This window comes from Macrotis lagotis, chromosome 4 (assembly GCF_037893015.1).
Source record: "Macrotis lagotis isolate mMagLag1 chromosome 4, bilby.v1.9.chrom.fasta, whole genome shotgun sequence".
Taxonomy (NCBI): domain Eukaryota; kingdom Metazoa; phylum Chordata; class Mammalia; order Peramelemorphia; family Peramelidae; genus Macrotis; species Macrotis lagotis.
In genome coordinates, this window is record NC_133661.1 from 192,266,398 (window position 1) to 192,288,046 (window position 21,649).

Here is a 21,649-nt window from a genome sequence, read left to right on the forward strand (position 1 = left end):
TATGTCCCTTGGAGATTAGCTATGACCCCCAAGGGAATGAAATAGCTGAACACAAACCACTACCATTCCTACTGATTAAAGAGATAAAGAGAGCTGTTAATGAGTATGGTCCTGCTTCTCCTTATGTTAGGCAGTTAATTACTAATGCTACCATGACTACTCCTTGGACTCCAAATGATTGGAAGGAAATTATGTCTGCAGTCTTATCCCCCGGACAGTATGTTACATATGTAGTACTTGTTCGTAGGGAGTGTGAAAAATATCTGAAGGGAATGCACGTCCCTGGGCAGGAACAGCGCAATTTTGATCTGGCCATGGGTGAAGGTCCCTTTTCTAACCCTGACCAACAAATAAATTATGACAAACCTCTTAGGGATGCTGTTACATATATATGGTCACAGGCCTTGTCTCGCCTGGATCGTCCGGGGAAAATGAGGGAAAAGTTTTCAAATTTGAAACAAAGGCCAAACGAGAACCCTGCAGATTTCTTAAGCAGGGTCATTGAAACAGTAAAAAGAACCATGGGCACAGGACCGGGGGCTGAAATGCTTACTACTCAATTGGTTAGAGAGGGATTAAGGCCCGCATATCAGCAACTTATTGGGAATTTAGGAAAGGATGCGACTATAGATCAAATATTGGATAAATTGATAGATGCCCCCATCAATGATCCTGTACAAGCTATGCAAGGTGCTATTGCTGAATTGGCCAACACGGCTAACACTTCACAAAGTGCCATTGCTGAATTGGCTAACACAGTGAAGAGTGTTATGGTAGTTACTCAAAAAAGATGTTTTCAATGTGGCCAACTTGGGCATTTCAAAGGACAATGCGAAGTGAAAAGGCCTATTAGATGTTTTTACTGTGGCAAGTTGGGACATATTGCAAAAGATTGCCGAGCAAAGAAGGGGACCCTACAGGGAAACGGGGGGAGGGGCCTCCCTTTTCACAAGAGAGGCCCCGAACAACAAACACAATAGAGGACCAGGGCACGAGGCACAGGGCACAAGGTACTGGGAACCAGGACTCTCAAACCCGATTGCAAGATACTAGTAACACAGTGAAACAAATAAAGCAAGACTCAATGACCTTTATATACCCTAGTAGTCACACAACCCTTCTCACGGAACCGTACTCTAATAAGGAAATAGAAATAGAGGGACAACCTTATGATAGATTGGTAACTGGTTTGGAAACTAACCACCTCCTAAATGTCCCTTCTCAAGTTATTCTGGCTAATAAGAAGACTATTCTTGTTTCAAACTTACATAATATCCCAATTCCAATTGACCCAGGGAAACCTATAGCTAAGGGGACAAGATTACAAGGCGGGCATGAAGTAAATATCAATTGGTGTACAAAGATAGAGTTGGCAAGACCTATGTTAGAAGTAATGGTACAGGGAAAAAAGGTCGTGGGGATGATAGATACAGGGGCAGATAATTCTTGTATCAATATAGATCAATGGGGTGATTGGCCAACTCTAGCAGATCCAATAACAATTCAGGGGGTGGGAGGCAGCCAAGGTGCCCTGCGATCTGCGAGATATCTACAGTGGTTTTGTCTAGGACATTCAGGACTTTTTAAACCGTTGCAAATTACAGGATTGTCCTATGCACTATGGGGAAGAGACCTCATTTCAGCACTAAATTTGCATGTGACCACCCCTGAACATTTAAACTTGTTGGGGTCATTGAACAAGTGAGCTGTCCCCCTATCCAATGGAAAACAGAAACCCCTGTGTGGGTTGATCAATGGCCCTTAACGCCTGAAAAGCTCACTGCTTTAAAAGATATAGTAGCAGAATTACTTCAGTCTAAGAGAATAGAACCCTCTTTAAGTCCTTATAATTCACCTTTATTTGTTATAAAAAAGAAAACAGGCAAATGGAGGATGCTCATTGATCTTAGAAAAGTCAATGAAGCTATGGTACTTATGGGTCCTTTACAACCAGGACTGCCCAGCCCCACAGCCATACCGAAGGATTCTCACCTGGCTGTGATTGATATAAAAGATTGTTTTTATAGCATACCTGTCCATCCTTCAGATAGAGATAAATTTGCTTTTTCAGTCCCTTCTAGAAATCTCCAAGAACCCTTTGAAAGATACCAATTTTGTGTCCTTCCCCAGGGGATGGCTAATAGCCCCACCTTGTGCCAACAATATGTCCATAATATTTTAAAACCTATAAGAGATTCAGAGCCACAGGTTACAATCATACATTATATGGATGATGTACTTATAGCTGCTCCCCAACGCCAACAAACATTGCAAATATTACAAAGGGTTACTGATGCTCTACAGCTCTACGGACTACAGGTGGCGCCAGAAAAAATTCAACTTACACAACCGTACAATTACCTAGGGCATATATTAGAGGGAAACATTGTCACCCGTGTTTCTCCAAAAATAAATTTAAAGGGACTGAAAACCTTAAATGATTTTCAAAAATTAATAGGAGCTATACAATGGATGCGCTCAGTAATTCCTATTCCAGATTCCCAGATGCATCCTCTTTATGATATCTTGAGAGGGGACTCATCACTGAATTCCCCTAGGAGTTTGACTCCTTTGGCCAAAAAACAGATGGATAGTATTTTAGAAAAAATTACATCGGTTGTGGTTCTACAGGATCCAAAAGAGCCCATATATGCCACCATTTTAATGAATGATACCCCGATTGGCTGTCTATACCAAATGCATGGGGTGTTGGAGTGGCTCTATCCTGAGAAACAAAAACGCATTTTACCAAATAAATGGAAAATGCTAGCCAACTTTTTCCTTTCTATTGCAGAACGTTCCTTACTCTTGTATGGTCGATATCCTGTTCTAAATCTTGCTGCTTCGGAGCTTTCTTTACGCTCGTTTTCAGAAGAAATCCCCGAGTGGGCTTCTCTACTCTGCCTTTGTTTTGTTGTTTCGCTTCCTTTACCACCTCCCCTTCGGGGATGGACTTTACTTCCACTGTCACGTCCCCCATCTGTTATAGCTCTGTCCCCTGTGGAAGGCCCTAATGTTTTTACTGATGCTACAAAAAAGAACCGGGCAGCTGTCTATGTTCCTTCCAGAAAAATCTTGAAAGTTTTCCCAACTGAATATTCTTCTGCTCAGAAAAATGAACTTCAAGCTATAATCTTTGCTCTACAACTATTACAACATGAACCCTTTAATCTTATCACGGATAGCCTCTACTGTGCTATTTCTCTTCACAATCTTCCTGAAGCTCAGCTCAATCTTCGCTCTTCTGCTATTTCCCCTCTGCTCTACAAAGTTCAGACCTTACTATTGCAAAGGACCTCTCCTGTCTATGTTCTTCATGTCCGTTCACATGTGTCCTCCTCTGGTCCTATTTTTGCAGGAAATGACGTCGTTGACAAAGCTTTACTTTGCCCGTTGCAGAAGGAAGCCTCTATGGCACATTCTAAATACCACTTATCTGCCAGATCTTTAAGACATCTCTTTGGCCTTTCTCGAGAGCAGGCCAGAGCTATAGTAAAAAGATGCTCTGCCTGTGTCCCTTTTTTTCCCAGACCTAAGGAAATAGCTGTTAACCCCAGGGGTGCCTACCCTAATGCACTCTGGCAAATGGATGTAACCCACTATACTAGATATTTGATACATGTATGTGTGGACACATACTCCAAATTCATTATGGCCACTGTCCAACCTAAGGAGACAGTGAGGTCAGTTATTATCCATCTTCTTACTTGTTTTTCCTCTTTCGGGGTTCCCGAATCTATAAAAACTGATAATGGTCCAGCCTATAAATCACATGCCTTTACACAGTTTTGCTCTGAATTTTCTATAAGACATATCACTGGCATTCCCTATAATCCTACTGGCCAAGCCATAGTGGAACGTGCCAACAGGTCTATAAAGACCCTTCTTGAAAAACAAAAAGGGGGAATTTCCCCGGGCATAAAGAATTCTCTGCAGGCACGCCTGGCACAAGCCCTCTATACCCATAATTTTTTATCCATTTCTGAGGAGGGTTTGGTTCCTGCCATGGTCTTTTTTACTCATCCACAGTCTCAGGGCACAGATATGGCAAAAATCTCACACACCCCTACTATATGCATACCAGGCACAAAAGTGTACTGGAAAGATCATGAGGGTGTTTGGCATGGCCCTGGAATAGTACGATTCAGAGGACAGGGTTTTCTATCCATACAGCCCGAAGATGGACCAGATGGAGAAGTCTGGGTGCCAATCAAATGGGTCCGAGAAGTCACTACGGCGCAGAAAGACAAGGAGAGGACAGAGAGGACTGAAACGAGCAAGACTGAGACGAGAAAGGAGGCTACAGGTGTGCAGAAAAAGGACTGAAATGACATTGGGTTTGACGATGCTGTTCGCCAACTTAGGCGCAACAATTGGAATGATGGTTACTGATCAAAAGTATTGGGCTTTCATCCCCTCTCCACCATGGCTGAAAGCTCTATCTTGGACTGACCCTATGCCTTTTGTCCTTTCTTAAGATAACCCTGGAACGATTCAAAGGAGACCTCTTTCCTTTGTCACCTTTTACCCCCCCTGTTGTTAACGAAAAGGGGGAATTGTAAGGGGAAGCTCTGGACCGGGGCCACCCATGAAGGTCATATGACCTGGGCCGTGAGACCCCTGGAAGTCTGAACCTGCCTTGTAAGGTATCTTATAGGGTACTGGGACGGCTTCGCTAACAGGATGTGGCTCCGCCCATGGGTTGGAACTTGGGAGGAGCATGTACCCCGGGAAGAAAGGGTTACTGGATAAAAGAGCGCTGTGCAAAAGTTCGGGGGGCCATTTTCTGCTGTTCATGAATAAAGATGCTGCTGTTGTAAACCAGGCTCGTGTGTGGCTGTGAACTTCCTTCCCATCCCCCAGGGCGGAAGCCGGAGTGCACCCGAAGACCTCGGAGAGAGGTAAGCCCGCGGCTAGGCTCATTCTCAAGGCAGAAGCAGGTGCTCGGGTGCACGTTTCAAATGTGCACGTTTCAGGATCTCATACTCATCACTTACCGATGTCTCTATGACTGTGGCTGGCCCTCTGTCATCCCCCAGCTGTTGTCCCCGTGCTGATCCTCTGCTCTCATATTCCGGTTCACCCACAGGCCCCTGAGACAGACCTTCTTGGTAGGTGTTCTTCTCCTAGCTTCTCTTTCTGGATTTTGTTGATCGAATTTCTGTTGAGAGGTTTCTCTCGTTATTTGTGAGGGGAAAGAGAAGCACTTATCACAGTGCTTGTCTTCTCTCCACCATCTTGGATGGAAGTCCATAACACCTATTTTATAGTGTGGTTCTAAGGATAAAATGAGATAATATTTGTAAAGTACTTTACAAACCTTAAACTGCTATATAAATGATAACTATTTTTATTATTCATAATTTTATTGGATATGACTCTTAGCTATGTTAAAACAATTTAAATTTCCAATCATATTTTTATTAAACTATATTTTATTTTCAGGTCTATATGCTCTCCCTTCTATGTTCCCTCCACTTCTCATTCTTTACTATGTCTATCCCTCAAGGGACTGGGAAAATCCAAGATAGCTTCAGCAATAGCTCATGCCTGACTAACTTCCATTTAATTTTGAGGGCAATAAATTGAGAGACCAAATGAACATTAAAATGTTGTAGAAATCTTTCCTATAATATGATTGTATTTTTGATAAGGATTTATTTCTGGGGGTGGGGTGGGGGTGGAGGAACTACATTGCACTATCATCTCTCCATTTTGCAGAGGATAAGGACCTCTTTCATTACCGCCTTGGGAAGCCTTTCTTCTTCCCCACTTCCCCCAACTTTACTGGTAGAAGCTCACCTTCTTGGTGCTCAACTTCGTATTTTCACCTAATCAGCTTTTACCTAATACAGATTAGAACCACTGAATTCCAGTAATAAACCTGTCTTATCCTCCCCACTAGAAGGGATTATAGGTGACTCTTCACCCCACTCAGCAAGGATGCAGAGCTTCTACTGGCTTAGCCTTGAAAATTCATGATCTTCACACTACAATGAAGTATCAGGATAAGACATCTTGAGGAGTGTTAGCTTGAATAATTTAACCAAATTGTAGAACTGGAAAGGACCTAATAGGTTATCTAATCCAATTTATCCAGTGAAGAAGTTCAGCTCCTCTAGAAGATGATGAAGTTAGTAGCATTAATGTGTGTGTTTGTGTGTGTGTGTGTGTGTGTGTGTGTGTGTGTGTGTGTGTGTGTGTGTGTGTTTTGAAGGTACTTTCAATCTTTGGATGCCAATTAGAAAATAAAATTATCCCTTCCATAACCTGACTTTCCCTATTTAGATTTTGATATATGAGTGAATGTCATCATAAGAAATTAAATAGGAATTTTGAGAGAGTTTCCTGAAAGCTGAAGAAGACATAAGAAAGCCAGATGAGGAAACAGAAAAAAATTAGAAACTCAGAAATGTATAAAATATGTGTACAGTACTATATAAAATCAATCTAAATTTTATAGTAAGGTAACAAATTCCCCTTAACAGAAAAAGAAAAAGAAAAAAATTCCTACTTCTCTAATACAAAAGTAGGGACAAAAATTTTTTAAGTAGATTTTTCAGATCATAGGGGTGCTGTACCCTTAACCTCCCTAAGATGTGGAAGGCATATTGTTAGGGTCTTCTCAAACCCCTGCCCCCTAAAAACTAGTTCCTGGTAGATTTAACCACAAGGGGGTGCTGCTGGTTAAGTACTGGTATTTCTATGCTCATCCTGGTAATTATGCATTTTACCATCACTAGAATTAACAGGAGGAAGCATCAATCCTTTAAGGTTTTCAGAGAGTTTGCTACCTCTGCCTCTTATGTTTATCCCTTGTGTAGGTGTTATTGCTCCTCATTTGTCTAAGGGTGTAATATTTGTAGATTTATCCAAATAGGTGGACTTCTTTAAGGATAAGTTTTAGAATGGCATAATGGAATCAATCTCAAATAGCCCAAGTATAAAGTATATTAAAACCACTACAACATTTTATGGGTGCTGTGACTCTTTTTAGACTCAAGCCAGTCTAGAGGTTCCAAATCAATGATTTGAGAAACACAGTTTGGGTGCAAAGATTCCTAACTCCTCTTCAACCATTCCCACAGAGAGATAGAAAATATCTCTCAGGATTATTCTATTCATGACCACTACAGAACAATTACATCTTTACATTTCACAAATGGTGAAACCTATTTTAAAACATTCAGAGAAATAAAATTCAGTTTTATCAATGAGAAAATTTTATTCCCCAAAATAAAATAGGAAAAAATTACATTCTTATCTTCTGTTTTCAAGCATTCATTTATTTCTTTAGAGATTCATTTCAGGGGTTGGAGCTTAAATACTTCATAATGTAGTAAATAAAGGATGGTATATTTGTAAGATTAGAAATTAATTATTTATGGAAATGACATTTTAGTCTATAATTTAAAAGTCAATTAAAGCCAATTGACTATAATAATGTTTCAGATTCATGAATAAATTATATCATCAGTACTTTTAGACACTGTTATATCAAAGAAATATATTTAGTGAGAATAAGGGACAATTGGAAAAGTGTTATGACAGCAATAACAGTTACTCAAATATCATTAACCAAATTCCCAATTTCTTTTTGAAAGTAAGCTATCTAGAATCATCTAAATAATCTCATTTATAAATTATCTCAGTTGTTATTTATACATAAGAAGATTTTTCTGTAAAGGGTCAAATTATTGAAAAAAATTTTTGTAGTATTAGATATTGATTGCTCTTTACAATTTTTTTCATAGACTTCAATTGCAAATTTCAGGACCAGGGATTTCCACCTCTCATTCCCCACTCCCAATTCCTCTGCCTTTTGTAGTTCTTTGAGACCTTATTCATTTCATTTCCTGGGCTTGTGTTATTTAAGATCTTTATTTCTTGTTATTACTTTGAGTTTATACTTTCATAATAATTATCCATTTCCTTTAAATTCTCCATTTTGCTGCTAGGTAACACTGTGGATAGAGTGCTATACATAGAGTCAGGAAAACCTGAGTTAAAATCTAAATTCAAATATGTTCTAACTCTATTGCCCTTAATTAGTCACTTGAGCTTTCTGGCTCAGTTTCCTCATTTTTAAAGGGTATTAGCACCTATCTCTTGGGACTATTGGGAGATCAAATGTGATCACATATGTAGCATGTTTTATGTACCTTAAAACACAGTATGATTATTATTAGATAACTTTATTCAGTAAATTCTGATTATTGTTTTATTTCTTTATTGTAAGTTCTTTTTAAATTTTATTTGGAATTCTCTTTTTAAATCAGTTTAACTGAAGTTTATCAATTTTGTTAATTTTTTCAGAAATTCAATTTTAAATTTTTTATGAATTCTAGAATTTTTTTCCATTTTATATATCCCTCCTTTAATATATAGGATTTCCTCTTATATGATTTTGATTGTCTAGTTTATTTTTAATTTCATGGTTAATTTATTTTTTATGATGTCAATTTATACTTCCTGAAATATTTTTTCTGAGGAATTTCTCATCATTATCATGACTTTTAACATAGTTATTGTTCTGTTGATTGTTCCTTGATATACTTGTTATTTGATGTTATTAAGTTCACATCTCTATATTTTGCTTTATTATCTTCATTAATAATTACTGTTTTATTACATTCTAGCCTATAAGTGACTATTTACTATTTCTGTTTTTATAGTTACTTATAATTTTTCTGTACCCAATATTGAAATCTTCTAGCTCTTGTGATTGAACATCTCTTACAATCAAGTATTTTAATATACAACTCCAATGTGTAGCTTTATTCCTCTGTAAATATGCTAGTTATTAAATAGATTTTAAAATTCCACCAAAAAAATAAAAAGATAAGGTAAAAATGAAATACTATTTGGTCCTAGAGTCCATTGAAAACTATAAGAATTTATTTAGTAGGGGAATATCATGGTGATGTTTTTACTTTAGGAAAATAATTTTGGCAGCTCTGGGAGGTATGGATTGGATAGTGAACAGAATCAAAGTAGGGAAAAGTAGGCAACTGCACTTGAGCAGGCAAGAAATGCTGAGAGTCTGAACTAGAGTAGTGACTGGGTAAAGTTAAGGGGACAAATGAGATATGAAAGTAGAAACAAGATTTGATGATTGATTTCCTATATTAGGTGAGGGGGAGTAAATAGCTGAAGATGACATGAAGCTTGTGAACCTGTGTGACTAAAAGGATGGTGGTACCCTTATAGAAATTTTTGGAAGATGAGAGACGTGGAAACAAAGGTAGTATAATGGTAGCTGTGAGGCATCAGATCCCATCCTGACTGTTCACACTGTCCCACTGAAAATGCAAAAAAAAATGAAGGTAGGACTTTTACTTATTCATCACTGCTTTAGAATGCAGAGTCCATCCTCAAAAGGGCACTTGGGTTATCCAGAAAGTTATTTGTGGGCAGGGATGGGTATAGTAGGGTTTGAAGGGTGGGAATTTTTCCAGTAGCACCTATGCATCCTCTGCCCTAGTAGCTGGGTCAGGATTAGATTATCATTTCCCTGAAACTACTGATTGTGAGTTTGGGTAAAAAAAGATGAGATACAATGAAGGAATTCTGGTGGTTAACTCCTTATGTGATTTGGGGATATGGGAGTGAGAAAAAAACAGTAGATATGATTGTTTTAGGGACAGGTTTCATAATTGACTATTATGGAAAATGTGGGATGCAATCCATTTTCCAACTTTCAAATTGGTAGAACATGTAGCCCTTGCTGTCAGAAACCTTGAAGTCAGCTTCTGGTCTCATGGGGAACTGACTTAACAGGGAATATTTTTGTAAAAGTTTCTTAAAATATTGAGATTATATATATATATTATATATGTGTGTATATACATATTATATATATATATATATATATATATATATATTTGGTCTTTCAGATCTCATTTCTGCAACAGATATATACACATGTGTATGTACATACATACATAGCAATTTCTTTTTATCTTGGGTTTTTATTGATTTTGTCAAATATCTCCCAAATACATTTTAATTTGATTCTGGACACATGGAAATTCTGTCACTGAGGGAATTTAACATTGATGAAAGCAGTGATTTCAGAGAAACTTGGAAAGACATGAAAAAAGTAGAGTGAGCAGAACAAGAATAGCTTATGAAATAAACAGCATCTTAAGGACAGACAACTTTTACAGACTTAAGATTTCTGTTCAATACAATGTTTAAACACAATTATAGATGACCATCATGAAGCATGCTACAACCTGACAGGTTATGGACTCAGGTTCAGAGAGAAACATAATCTTGAACATAGCCTTTTTGGGAATTTCTTTTGCTTGGATACATAGCAATTTTTAGTGTAGCTTCAAATTTTTATTTAATATGTCTTTATTAGCTGTCTTTTTCATATATTCCTTAATGGTTAGTTTTCTTTTATTATTTTTACATTTTATATTTTAAATCTTTTTTAAAATAAATTTTTTAATCTATTCATATTTAACATGCTTTATGGCTTGTTTTGTCACAATCTATTCCTTTTATATTGTTTTTACCCTTTATCTTATTTTAAGTAAATATGGCTATGATGCAATCCATTCCATTCCAATAACCTTTTCCCCATACCTATTTGTCTACTCTATCAAAATCTTTAAATTTTTGTGTTAATTTTTTCTATCTAGTTTCTTGTTTATTCATTTGATCATTTCCTTAACTATTTAATAATCAATCAATTAATTATGCCTTTCTGCCACTCTCTTGAACCTTCTCTTTCCTCACACAGAAAAGGTTGTGCCTCAGATATTTCTCTCCTTATAAGTCAATTTTGAATAACTTTCTTTCATAGTACTCTTCTCTAAGAAGTTTTCCTTAACTGACCCACTTTTTTCTTCTTTGCTTTGAGTTTATTCTAAATTCTGTGAACTCTTCTCTTCCTTCTTTATTTTCTTTTTATATCTCATGAGCATAGAACTTTTGATGTTATAAATTTGAACTCTCTGTTATTAAATGTATAGATTTTTACTCCATCTTCTCTATTTTTACCTGTTTCTCACTTATTGAAATGTCAGTTCATAAAAGAATTGATGTTGAATAGAAACAGTGTTGTATAGTGGAATGATAGGACCTACATTGTAGTACAAAATATGAGGCACAGCTCTGTTCCCTGCCCTCAGTATATGATCACTAACCCTAAAGGGTTATTTGATCTCTAATTCAATGTCCCGCCATCCTGCGAATTGGGTTTTTTGTTTTGTTTTTTGTTTTTGTTTTCTTTAGCAATGGGGTTAAGTGGCTTGCCCAAGGGCCACACAGCTAGGTAATTATTAAGTGTCTGAGGCCAGATTTTGGACTCAGGTACCCATGGCTCCAGGGCCAGTGCTCTATCCACTGCACCACCTAGCCACCTTGGGAATTGGTTCTTCTTGCAGATTCATACTTTCTCCTTTAGTGGGATACAATCTTGGAAGGTACAATGTGGTGGTTAGCAAGGTTTGATTTCAGAAAACATACTAAGACTGTTCCTGAAACCATGCCTGTAGTCTTTATAGCACAGTAGAACCTTTCACAGTTTATTTTCTGTTATAATAACCTTCAAGAATCTAAGACCACCTCCATGCCTAAGAGGAATTGGAGTAGGGCATCAGGTGAGATATAAAGCAAGTATATAAATATATGCTTGTAAAAATATTCATCACTATGGTAAAGGAGATCCAGTGTAGAGTCTAGTGAACTCTGGAATTCCCTATGGATAGTTATCTTAGATCCTGCAGGTGCTCCTCTTCACAGAATATGTTAACATCACCAGTCCCCAGAATATTGAAGAACATTCAGAATGAGGAACTTCACCTGGAAAGGGAAAATGAATGAAGAATATCTATTGTTCAGATTTCAGTATACAACTGAAAGGACCCCCTATAGACTTTGCCCAACTGTATGTTTATTTTTTTTCTATTTTTTTTTTTTTTTACTTTTTGCAAGACAATGGGGTTAAGTGGCTTGCCCAAGGCCACACAGCTAGGTAATTATTAAGTGTCTGAGGTCAGATTTGAACTCAGGTACTCTTGACTCCAGGGCTGGTGCTCTATCCACTGGGCCACCTAGCTGCCCCCCAACTGTATGTTTATCTGGGACAGATAGTACAGATAAGACAGTGAAGTGAACACAAAGTTGAAAAGGAGGAGGAGATCAGACTATCTTATTTTCAGGTAAAGGGAATAATACATATAGTATTTATCTTATTGAGTTGTGAAAATCAAATGCATGTAAATGTATATAAACTATCAATTATTAGATACTTTCAACTCCAGTTTCTTTTAAAATTTTTAAATATTACAATTGGGCCTTTGGAGGTTAGATGGATTTTTATCTTTCATCTTCTTTTTATATGAATTATAAATAAATATCAATACATCTATAATTCTATTATTTAAAAAGAAATAGTGTAATTAGTCACTTGATAAGTGTTTTAAAGTGAGTATGATAAGATGATCTCTTTTGAAAATAGAGTTGAGAGAGTTGCATAAATAGATTCAACTCTGTTTCACTTTGTTTAAACTTTCTGTAATGTCTACCTGGTAAAAAAAAATATCCTGAGTTTTAAAAGATAAAAATGTAACTTTTTCCTTTTGACATCCATTGCCATGATCCCAGCTTTTTAGTATTAATAATATTAAACTTTCTGGATATTGTACAATATCTTCAGATAACTATTGTGCCTGCCGAATACCAGCTGCTGTTGTGTGGTCCTAAATACTAATCCTCCAAGAGACATTTGGTTTCATCCATTTATCTCCCAGTATATAGCTCTTCTAATCTATTTTATGTTATCAGCAAGAATGGGTTTGAGCTATAGTGCTTCATCCTCTGAGTAATTAAGATATTCCAATCTCACAGATGCAGCTTCATGACAAAGAAGTCAGAATTTATTTTCTTATTGCTTTTAAGACTCCTTTAAGAATCAACAAGACACATAGTAAAGTATAATACATTTCACAAAAAAGGGAAGATATACTCTGGTGTCGATGCTGGAGAAGTTCTTTAATAGAGGCTCCTGAAATCCTGAAGAAAAATCAATTCTTATTTTCCTTGGTACAGTACTTTCCTGTTGGAGTTTTACAAGTTGATGATTAGAAGGTCTCTTATCTCTATTTGGCCATCTCTGAGATAATACTGAGCAGATCATAGTTAACAATCACTCTCAAAATCTTAGAGCTAGAAGGGATCATCAACCCTTCAATCAATTAATATCAGCCAAAAATATTTATTAAGTAGCCACTATATACCAGACATCTTAAGCATTAGGATCACAAGAAGAGATCTTTATAAATGAAGCAAGTTGCCCCAAGGGCACTTTGAGTTAGTGGCAGAACCAAGACTGGATCCCAGTTGTCCTGTCTATAAAATCAGTTCTCCTTCCATTGTTCTTTCAGAGGCAAAAATATAGGATAAGACCTATTATAGAAAGTTCTCAGTCATCTGTGTGTATGGATGCTTTGTCTTAATTTTAAAACACATATAGGCTTCCTCCTATCCTCCAGCACATTTCTGGGCCCCATCTTTGGAGTCAGATGATACATATTTAGAGAGTACATTCTAATTTTAATATCAACCTTTCTTAAATGGAATTTCTTGGGAGGACCCTCCACCCTCTAATAAGAAAGATGCATCTCAGGGGCAGCTAGGTGGCACAGTGGATAGAACACCGGCCCTGGAGTCAGGAGTACCTGAGTTCAAATCTGACCTCAGACACTTAATAATTACCTAGCTGTGTGGCATTGGGCAAGCCACTTAACCCCATTGCCTTGCAGAGAGAGAGAGAGAAAGAGAGAGAGAGAGAGAGAGAGAGAGAGAGAGAGAGAGAGAGAGAGAGAGAGAGATTTTTCAAAATTGAAGAGGTTTCTGGAACATAATGGAGATGTTTAGAGAAATGTAAGTGGAAATATTTTCAGGGACAGAAAATTATGCCCCTGATTCTATTATCATAAAACTACTTCTTAACTTTGTTGTCAAAGTGCTATGTATGTGTGCATTACTCTTATTATGTATTTTGTTTCCTATGATCCTGTGGAGTCACAAAGCCTCAGCAAAGAACACTGTAATCTATTGGGAGTGTAATATTCAAACTTCAGCTATGCTAGGAGAAAGGTTACATGTAAATCTACCTACCTCTATCACTAATTTGGTGTGTCTCTATAGATAAGTCCCAGATCTTCTATGGGCCTCAGGTATCACATTTGGGAATGAAAAGGCTCAACTTGACAGTCTTTAAGGTTTCTTCTGTCTCTGAGTTCATATTATAGTAGTAATGAAAATCATTGCTGTGTTGGTTGTTTTTCTTTGTTTTCAATTTAGTGAGAGAGTAGGAGGCAGAAGAGTGGCCCCTTTCTCAAAGAAAAGAAAGAGCACGATTGAAATATTTCTTAAAGGTTCAAAAGAGAACAGAAAGAAGGTTAAACAGAAACAGAAATAAATTGGACAGCTTTGAAAGTTACATTGAATTTATAATATACTTAAAAGGAAAAAGTAATAAGTATCTAATAGAAATTTACAGCTTAATGTGCCATGTTCTTTTTCTGTTCTACCTATATTTTTAAAAAGGTCATTTGTTTGGTTAATTTTTTAAAAATTTAAGGATGATCATATTCATTGAGCTTCTGATGATGCTTGTTACTGGCAATCTTTCCTGGCAGTCTGTGTATGGAAAGATGATTCTTTCATTTGGGTCCTCATTAATTTGACTATCTCTTAGAATCATAGTTGTCTTGACTCATAAAGAAAGGAGGAGTAGGTGAAAAAAGGTGAGACTAGGAACAGAAGGGGAAAAGGAGAGTGACAGAGCAAGGAATGCTTTTGCTACCATATCCTAGAGAGAGATGATTAAGGGCAAAATGACAGATGGATAGCATCTTTTATGTCCTAATTTATATTGCCTCTAGCTCATCAGATTACTAAAGGCAGCAGGCTTTCAAGCTTCAAAGTCTGTCCCAGTTCTGAAGGCATACATAACAATGACAAGAACAATGATAGTAATTGACATATATTGGTTTTGTCACAACAAATACAAGTATCATTTTCCCTGTTTTACAACTTTGGACACTAAGGTTCAGAGTAGTTAAATGATTTGCCCAGAGGGCATATACCTAGTAGTGACAAAGATTGATAAAAACCTAGGTTTCTTGATTCCAAGTCCAGAATGGGCAAGCACTATAGATTTCATGTTTTTTTTTTCCTACTGAAAATATTGTTTTATTTATCTCCTACTGGTAAATAACCTTAATAGGATGCCTAAGTTTCTTTGTTTATAAGGTATATTAATTTTTTAAATACAAAAATCCATAAATAGAAGTTTTATTGGAAGTTCTTAACCATGTAAGTAGTCTTTCCTCAAGTCAAATTTCAAAATAATTTGTCTCCTGTTTAATATAAATCACTGGATTTCTATACCAAAGTAATGAATGGCACAGTGAGTACAAACCAACAAATTCATGCACCTCTTGGACTGAGAACATACTTGGATTGATTAGATATTACCTCTTAAAGCTCTTTTTTATCCTTTTTGACCCTTGGCTAAAGTATTTTTCTTTGACTTAAAAAGATATTGTTTGGAATCAGGAGAGAAAATAATGTCTACAAAACTAGAGCAAAACCAAATGAAAAACCCCAAAAATCAAGAAAAGGAGGGTGGTCTGAAGTTCAAGGGTTCAAGAGTTTAAAAATGTTCAACCTACATAGTTGGGAGTCACAGTGAATATGAATAGCATAAATACTGTACAATTGCCTCTGATCAGTCACCAAAATTAATCAATCCTACTTCCTGACTATCTTTACTTACACTACAATCATTTTAATTCAGACCTATATTATCTTCCATTTGACTTGTTGCAATGGCTTTCTAATTGACTCCTTGCCTCTTATTCCACTCCAATCCATTTTCTGCACAGTTTCTCAATTACTCTTCCTAAAACAAAGGTCTAACCATACCAAAAGTTTCAGAAAGTGAAATATAGTAAGTGTTGAATCTGGATATAAATTCTACTTCTGACACTTACCAGCCATGTGAACCTACTCCCCCCGCCCCCGTCATTTCCTCATTGATAAAATGAGAGAATAGAGGTAGATAGCTTCTAAAAATACTTTCCAGCTCTATAGCTATGGCTTATGATTTTAGACTAAAACAAAAAAAAATCCTGTTTGACTTTGGACAACTCAACCTCTTAGGTGTGGAGAGATTCCTATTAATAATTTGATGACACAGATCGCCTCACTTTTGTCTTTGTATCCCATGCACCCAGCACATAGCAAGAATATTATAAACTCTTGTTGATTGAGTAATTGACAATGTCAGAACTTACCTTCTATAGGCATAATCATCAATAATTTAGGGTGATTTCCTTTCCATGATAAAAATAGTTAGGGGAATGTTGAATTTGTTGAAGGTTAGACCCAAAAAATAATCATTAATGATTTTATGTCAAAGGAGGTGATGTTGTCCTTCTTACTCAAAGAGGATCAAAATGCCTTCACTATGATTGGGTCTTACAGTTTGATTGTGACTGATCAGACCAATATGAGTTTGGAATGCTCTATCAAAGATTGGGCACAAACATTTCATGTGAACACCTGGGGCAAATTCTCTAAATCTTGAGAGGTTTTTTTAATAATTGAGTTACCACAATTCTGTTTTGCTCAAAAAACACAGCATCTTCTCTGTTGAGTGCATACCATGATGGACAGTACTGTGCTAATATTGCACAGTCAATTCCAAACTTCTTAAGAGAAACCTTGAGAGTATCCTTTGTATCACTTTTTCTGACCCCCCATTTGAGTCAAAGTCAAAAATTTCTAGTGGAGTACCTCAGGGATCTATACTTGGCTTTGTACACAACATTTTTTTTCAATGATTTATTTGAAGACATAGATAATTTCTTAGCTATCTATGGGATTTTATGGAATTTTTAAAATGGCATTTGCTAATAAACCAAAGTAGGAAGAGATAATTAATACATTGGATGACATGGAGACTATACATTGGATGACAGCAGAGATCTAAAAAATCTCAACCAGCAAGAATATTGACCTGAGTCTAATAAGATGGAATTTAATCTAAAAATGCCTTATATTGGGGGATTTAAAAACATCAACTTCATAAGCAAAAGGTGACAGAGAAATGACTTGACATAAGTTTTATCACTGCAGTGCTATACTTAGGAAGAATATTGACAAATTGTAGTAGGTCCAGATGATGATACTTGGATGGAGACCCTGAGATCCTGCCTTTCCAGGACAGATTGAAGAACTAGGGACGTCTAATGTAGAAAAGAAATGACTAAGGGAGAACAAGTTAACTGTTTTTTTAATATGTGTGAAGGGATTGTTACTTGTCCTGCATGCTTGTAGAGGATCATGACATCAGAAAGGTGATGCCATGACATGCAAGGGAATTGAATTTAAATAAGAGAGGGGCAGCTAGGTGGCGCAGTGGATAAAGCCCCAGCCCTGAAGTTAGGAGTACCTGGGTTCAAATTCGGTCTCAGACATTTAATAATTACCTAGCTGTGGGCTTTGGGAAAGCCACTTAACCCCATTTTGCCTTACAAAAACCTAAAAAAAAATTTAAGAAAAATAATTTAAATAAGAGAATGCTATGAAAGAAATAAATCTTTCTCTATAGTAAATTTTTACATGGATTTAGATATTATCCACATTCCTGATGATTCATTTTGAAGACTATTTAATCTCTTTGATTCTAGCTCTAAATCCTTGGGCTATAAGCTCAAACAACTTCAGTTTCTGGAAAGAAGGAGAAGTCAAGAACCTTGAAATTCTTAGAATGTCTTGGATCTGGAATTTAGTCCTGAGCTTCTAGATTTAGAGCTTTTGATATGAGCTAGAGTAAGAGATACTGAGTCTCTTTAGCCCTAATAATATTTTTTCCATAATTAATACAAACACAAAATGGACCATGAGGAAATGATTCTTTCTGTGACTGCTACTTTTTTTAATACAACACTCCAAGAGAAAACTTATTTTTGGAAAATGTGAATAAGCTCTATATGTTTTTGACAGAATTATTATTTTTCAAAGAGAAGACTTATCTATGAATATATTATATTATTAATATATGATATATGATTTCTTATAACTCAGTTATCCTTAACTATAATATTGTTACCTTATGTTCAGCATTTTTCACTCCTCAAAAGTATTTTTCACAAATTTTATCTCATCTAGAGTTGTTATATGTTCATTTAAATTCCTATGAAAATGCAGTGCTAGATAAAGAATAACATCATTTATCAACTCAAAGTATGATAAACTTTTAGTTCAGAAAATATGAATGTTTTTGAAGACTTTTTTATGTTAAGGCTTTTTTTTCCTTGTAAATTTTTCCATAAATAAAAATCTGACTAAGTAAACAGATTGAATTTAGAAAACAAGTTATCTTATGAGTCTGAAATACTTCTGATTTTATGAAATGATTTCACTGTAAGTAAGAAGTGTACATTGGTAAAATAAGTTTGGCTTTCAATCAGTTATTGAATTTTTATTTAGGAATAAAACTGTCCATCCCTATGTCAACAATACTTTTATTTCATAAAAAATACGAATAAGCATACTTTGCTTAGAGAAAATAAATACATTGTCAGCTTAAAACAAAACTAGTTTGTTGTGTGAGAATCAGAATCTTAAAGGAATATAAACCCTCTAAACTAAGCATTTGATGTATTTCCATTGCCACCTTATCAAATTTTGTACCTAGTGTTTCAATTCAGGAATTGTGGCACATTTGACATTTTCCAGCTATTAGAATTATCACAGGAATTAAAGATGCATCAGATATTGAATACTATTAGCTAAAGGCTTTAATCACATTTACAAAGTGGCAGAGATTATCATTTTTATTGTCACTAGATTCTAGGGCCCTCCAACTATGTTGGATTCTCACAGGCTGGATCTGAAAGTGAGGACTAATTCAAAAAGCATTAGTCTTTTTTTTGGTTTAATTTACCTGACAAGACTAATTAATGCTTTAATTTGGGTCATTCTATAACTATAATTTAGGTATAGCTCATTTATATTTTCTCAGATTATGTTAGAGGCTCTATGGCTCTTATATAAGGACTCAAGGCTGCATGTTAATGAGTAGATGACAGGTTTTATTCTGCTCATCAGAAAATTCACTATCACTAATGTATTTTGGGACTTTGGGCAATTTAATTAAAAAAAAATTTATCAATTACCTAACATGTTCAAAATCCTGTGCTTTGTCCTGGAAACACATCTGTGCTTATAAAATCTTTCTATTATGTATTCCCTCTAAACCAGAGATTGTAAAGCATTTTGGTGTCATGGACCCCTTTGGCAGTTTAGTGAAGCCAGATCACTTCTCAAAAGGTCTCAACTTTGGAGCACTCTCAAAATAATATTTCAAAACACATAAAATCAAAATATATAGGATTAGAAAGGAAAGCAATCATATTAAAATTGTGAAAGCAGTTGTGGATTTATTTTTAAATACACAGATCCCAAGTTTGAAACCCTGTCACTAGCACCTAGCCTAGTGCTTTGAGCATGGTAGATTCTAAATAAATATTTGCTGAATTGCCCAAATTCCCAGGGCAAGTTAATAGTAGAATTATAGCAAGAATTTAGCTCTCCTCATTCTTAATCTATTTCAACCTTATGACGTGATGTGTCTTCCATAGGAAGTAAAATGTTTGTTTTTTTCCCCTAAAATCTATAAAATCTTAAATTGACTACAGGGTTGGTTCACATGAGTGATTTCATTATTTTCTTGGATACACTTGGGCATCCAAGAAAAGCAGTTCTATGTAATGAAGTTTGATCAGTTAATGAATAACTTTAACTAGACCCTGTGGTTGCCCAAAGGAATGTTTGTGTATCGACCCTGAGCAATATGATTGTTTAATCCCATAGTAAAACTGTGATGAATAGCCGAAGTCTCAAAATGTTCTACTTATTACTGAGCTAATAAATGCTAATTAGTATGCAAACTCATTATTTATAGTAATTCTAAAGATTAATCTGCATTGATGGATGAAGTTCCAACATCAGAGAATTCTACTGCACTAAAATATAGGTCAGCCTTACCAGCCAAAAAGAACATTGTAATTAGAGGAAGATTTTTATAGACTTACATAGTTGTTGTTGTTGTTGTTATTGAAATTAATATCATATGTACACATAATCCTACTCCAGTGTTTCATCATAGCATGGAGTTGACCATGGTCTCTTAAAGACTATCATAATGAAGTACAAGTTCTGTCAGTCTCTGACATGCTAAAACCATAATAGGCAATAAACTCAATGTTTTCTGAGAAGCAACATAGCAGAATATGGAAAGGCTCAGCATCATTTGGCTAGAAACTTGAAATGTTTCTAAAACTAATGAAATTTTTGATCATGTGAACCCATGAAACAAAAACATTAAAAAGTGCCCTCAAGCCTACTTTACCCTCACTAAATGCTGCACTGTAAAAAAAGCAGTGTAAAAATAGTTTGTTAAAAATTTTTACTTTGTGATTTTTAGTAGATTATGCATCTATAAAATTTAATTTAGCTATTGGTACTCTAAATGCGAAATCCTTTCTCTACTTACCAACCAGGGGTTATGCGTAGTTGGTGGCCCAATGGATAGAGAGCTGGTCCTGGAGTCAGTAAAACCGTAAGTTCAACTTTGCCTTCAGACAGTTACTACCTCTGTGACCCTGGGCAAGTCGCTTAAACTCTGTCCCAGTTTCTTCAATTGTGAAATGTGGGTATTGATTAACGCTTATTTTGCCAGGTTGTTATGAAGATCAACTGAAAAATACAAACACACACACACACACACACACACACACACACACACACAGTTCCATTGTTACCTCTTTTAATTAAATCTATTTTAACTTTAACTTTATCTAAGATCATGATTGTCACCTCTGTTTTTTTATATCAGCTAAAGCATAATAAATTCTATTCTAATCCTTTATTTTCATTCTATGTGTGTTTTATTTTTAAATGTGTTTCTTGTAAACACTAATTTTTGATCCATTCTACTACCAGTTTCTGTTTTGCAGGTGAGTTCATCTCATATACAAAGTTTTAATAACTAGTTGTGTATTTTTCTCCATCCAGTTTTCCTTGCTGTTTATCTTTCTCTCTATTTTGCTCCTCCTCTGATAACTAATTTACTTCTGACCAGTGCCTCCCTAAATCACACACCTTGCTAAAAGTTTCTTTCATTTCTTAATCTGTGCAATCTCCTTTCTCCTATCCCCTTGCCCTTGTATTTCAAGTTAACATTTTTTCTTCTTACTAAATGAATATATTATTCCTTCTTTAACCTACTTCCACTGAGAATATGGTTCCTGCACTACTCACCCTCCACCCTATATTCCCTTCCACTGTAATAGTGCTTCCATTCATGCTTCTTTTGTGAGATAATTTGCTCTATTTACCCCTCCATACAGAATTTTATCTTTTAGCATCATGCCATCATAATCGATCCCAAGCCCTCTATCTGTAAATACTCTTTTAAACTACTCTAGTAGTTATAACATTCTTAAGAGTCAAAAAAGTTACTAATATTATGTTTTTCATATAAGAAGTAAATAGTTTAATCTTATTAAATCACTTAAAATTAGTCTTTCTTGTTTACCTGCTTATGATTCTC

General features: G+C 35.7%; 1 long non-coding RNA gene across 2 annotated transcripts in view; it reads right to left on the bottom strand.

Annotated features, from left to right (window-relative positions):
• Window positions 1-20,680, bottom strand: part of LOC141521990 (uncharacterized) — a 91,729-nt gene extending 71,049 nt beyond the window's left edge. For both annotated transcript variants that reach the window (XR_012478099.1, XR_012478100.1), the window contains exons 1-2: window positions 20,591-20,680; window positions 4,998-5,277 (exon numbers count right to left, since the gene is read on the bottom strand). This is a non-coding gene — a long non-coding RNA (uncharacterized LOC141521990). The remainder of the gene's footprint in view (window positions 1-4,997; window positions 5,278-20,590) is intronic.
• Between the last annotated feature and the right edge of the window lie 969 nt (window positions 20,681-21,649).